General features: G+C 42.4%; 1 long non-coding RNA gene across 2 annotated transcripts; it reads right to left on the bottom strand.

Moving 5' to 3' along the window:
• Positions 1 to 230: 230 nt before the first annotated feature.
• LOC115594646 (uncharacterized) lies at positions 231 to 2,575 on the bottom strand. 2 transcript variants are annotated; one of them, XR_003986533.1, is made up of 4 exons: positions 2,313 to 2,575; positions 2,181 to 2,239; positions 2,021 to 2,114; positions 231 to 1,427 (listed from the first exon to the last, which is right to left on the bottom strand). It is a non-coding gene; the product is annotated as an uncharacterized LOC115594646 (long non-coding RNA). The 2 variants fall into 2 exon arrangements; XR_003986532.1 differs by having other exon boundaries at positions 2,181 to 2,570.
• Between the last annotated feature and the right edge of the window lie 1,288 nt (positions 2,576 to 3,863).

Below are 3,863 nucleotides of genomic sequence, written 5' to 3'. Positions count from 1 at the left end.
GTAATTTACTGCATTTGATAAAACCTACCATATTCTGCTACTTTGCTGGCCAAGTAAGGACAATATGGATATAGAATGTTAGTACATTTTACTGAGCAGAAAAAGGTAGATGTGGATTTTTCTGCTTACTCTGTTAGCTGTTTATTTGTATTTTCTGTAAATGTAACTGTATATCAACAAGTGCTTATAAACCAAGTATAGCTTACAAGAGAATTTTGTCCAAAATGATGTACCCTCAAAGAAAGCTTTATTTTATCTCAACAGGTGCTGAGTTGGGCAGTATGGCAGTGCAGTGGTTAGTGCAAGAAGGTCCTGGGTTCGGAGTTTGCATGTTCTCCTTGTGTTTATGTGGGTTCTATCTGGGCTTGTTCTTTGTCCCTAGAAGTCCACCCTGTGATGCACTGTCAACTTAACCAGGATGTAACCCGCCGTCACCCAGTGTCACCCAAAATGACGGATGGTTGGCAGGACCTTGGCGGGATGAGGAGAGGTGGACATCAGTGAAACTGGGTGCTCACACACAATCAAAGTGGATGGACATTGTTTACTTGATGTTGAATCTTGAATGTGAGGATGAAACCATATGTCACCATGTTGTTGGTGCTGTTAAAAAAAATGCACTTCAAAACTACTTTCTGGATGTATATGTGTTTAAATATACTGTGTGTATAGAAATTATTGCAGATAGATCTGATGTGCTATGTTTGTGTAACATGTAGGAGTTATTATGGGTTGCATAATGACATGGAAGTTTTTTTTAACTCTTCTAGTTACACAAACAGAGCACATATCCCTATATATAGATACATATATAGACTACCTACAAGAGCTGTCTCACACAAAAAACACAATGGCAAAACACAACAGCAAATCAGGAAACAAAACAGAAAACACAACAACAAATCAAAAAACACTGTAGCGAGCGATAGGCGAGAGGAAATTAAACTAAGTGAACTAAACAAGAAATAGAAAACAACGCCACCCTGGGAATTTCACCCAGGGAATTAATTTAAAGTGCAAGGCACACAGGTAAGGCCACTCATTAGAAAGGCATGAGACGTGGTTTAAATATTATAGAAAAATACACTTTTATTACATAATTTCTCTCTTTTAAAACAAAGTCTTTCTGACATTCATCCAAGGGTAAGCAGGGTTCTCCCCAGGCGGTGGAACAGCGGCGCTGCGCCGCTATACCACTAGGTCAGCGCCGCTATACTCCGCGCGTGACAGTGACGAGCGTCCGTCCGTCCGTCCGTCCCCCGGTTGGCTGCTAGGAGCTCCCGGTTGACGGCGATGAGCGTCCGTCCGTCCCCCGGCTTACGGAGTTGATGACCGTCTGGTAAGTAAGGGCTTGGAGCCGAGTGAGCGGACAATGACTAGTGCAGGGGGGGGGGGTTCCACCAAAATAAAGTCAACCAAAAAAACCACTAAAAAGAGAAATAAACAAATCAGTGGGCAAATGACCAAACATGAAACAAAATGATTTCAAAAACAAAATTATAACTAGCAAATAAACTTAACCAATAACTGCCCACTATTGACTTATATGGTCATAAACAAAAGAATATGAAAACAAAAAGAAAACAAACACAAGCCGACCGAAATAATTACCTAAGCTAGATAGGACTACATAAATAGTCAAACCAAAATAATTACCAAATCATTCAAATAATCAGAACACACTTAACACACATTCACACATCAGGGGGGGCAAGCCCCAGTTAACACACACACACACACACACAGAATGAGCGCCCCTGGTAGAGCTACTCGGGAGATGTGCGCCGCGAGAGGCCGGCGGCTGCCGACACAATGTGCCAGCCGGAGCAAAGCGTGTGGGGCAAACAGCAATGTCACGCAGCAGCAAGGCAAAGCAGCGTGGAGACAAAGTATCAGCAAACAAAGCAGCAGCGACCCCAAATAAGCTGATTGCAGTTGGTCCTAATCATGAAAACATACTGTTAGTGTTACAACGTTAGCAAGAAATGCTGCGATTGTTCGCTATGCTAAAAACACATACCTGTTTAGTGTTTACGACCAAACACGGACACACACACACTCGTTTACACAGGAGGAGGGAGGGAGAGAGGACTCCGGCCGCCGTCGGCGTTTACCTGAGACCACACTAGCGTTAGCCATCAGACAGCATCAACTACATTGCCGAAAGAGAGAATACTTACCAAGCAAGCAATACACCACAGCGCACACGGGAAACCCGGAGCAGCGACAAGCAGTCACCCTATGAGGCAACACAAACGCAGTGAGCACACAGAGAGGACCGAGTGACCAACGTGGTGAAGCAGCGGCCATACCTGTCGGACCAGACAACCTTGGGCCGGAAGTGACGCACCAATGACAGGAGCGCAAAAGGAAGAGATGGTGGAGGAAGGCTGCTTTTATACCAGCCCACGGCATGACGGCCACTAGTGGTGCTAAACAAACAGTGACACTAAATAACATGGATGGCACATCTATGCTGCTACAACACATTAGCAAATCAGAAAACATTCATGCTCACATCCACTCCTACAGACAATTTAGAGTAACCGATTAACCTAGACACATGAAAACAAAATGGAAACGCTTCAGAATTTTGTTTTGTTTTTCAGATTTTTGCAAAAGTAAAAAAAAATAAACACCCACAAAGACATGGTACAACTAGAATGTTCTACAAAACATAGTGTTGTAAGGGAATGATTGGAAGACATTTAGGCTATGGATCCTGTCTCCTGTTGGCATTTGGCCACATCACCTCATCCACATCACAGGCCTGTCCTCCCTTGCCAAGCAACGGGGGAAATTTCGCCTTGCATGCTGTATCCAACTTACTTGCACGTAGTCTTGACTAGGGTTGTCACGATACCAGAATTTCAGTAGTGGATACCAATACCTGTGAATTTCCACGATTCTCGATACTAATTTGATACCACGAATTGAATTCTCTAAACAAGTCGGGGTGCCTGTCTTTGAGGTGTTTGGCCAGGTTTGACCTGCTTCCTCCTTTCGTCTGAAAACTTCTGAGGCACTGTTTGCATGTCGGCTTGTTTGAGTCTGGAATTGCTCCGTATTTATCCGCTTTGAATGCAAAATATTTCCACACGCGACTCTTAGTACCTGTCTTGTCGACGAGCCGACGTGTTGTGCTTTTGTAACCCCTGTAACCCGAGAGAGGGGGGTAGGTGGGGTCTAAAGAAGGTCTATGGCACCAATCCTGACCCAAAGATTCTTAGCATCGGTGCTTAAGGTTCATCAAAATGCATTAAACTCAACTAAGGGGTTGATTCGGCTACAGGTTTCTTTCATCTACTAGATTCTTAAGGAGATTGGCAGTGGCAGACTCTATAGAGAGCAATGAGACCTCCAGCCCACACAACACACACAACACAGGTTTATGGAAGATAGAAGAAACCTTTATGTATGTATAGTGTCAAAAAATTATGTTCAGTTCTATTTCCTTACATACATTATCTGTAAAGCATAACCTCAACTTGAATACCTCAATTTAACTCAACTTGCAATTCTAATGTGCGGATTGGGCAAATTCAAGTCTTGACATTAGAAATTAAATAACTCAACTGAATTTTCCACATTCAGAAATTAAATGCACAACTCAGTATTTTCAGTTTCCAGTCTTTGCCCCTTCAAATTTTGAAATTCTTCCAGTTAGGGTCCTTAAAAAAATAAATGTCCTTCAAATAAATTGTCCTCTTTTAAGCTGCCTCACAGCATCGGTCTGTGTTCCTTTAAAAGGCAGTATTAATTGTCAATGTCAGTGTTGGGACCAAAAAAATAAAAAAATAAAAAATAACTGAGATCTCAAAAAAAAAAAGTGCAAATAAAATTAGAAATCCTCTCAGTCAAAT

The sequence above is a fragment of the Sparus aurata genome, chromosome 13 (genome assembly GCF_900880675.1).
Source record: "Sparus aurata chromosome 13, fSpaAur1.1, whole genome shotgun sequence".
Taxonomy (NCBI): domain Eukaryota; kingdom Metazoa; phylum Chordata; class Actinopteri; order Spariformes; family Sparidae; genus Sparus; species Sparus aurata.
This window is presented reverse-complemented; position numbering and strand designations above follow the sequence as displayed.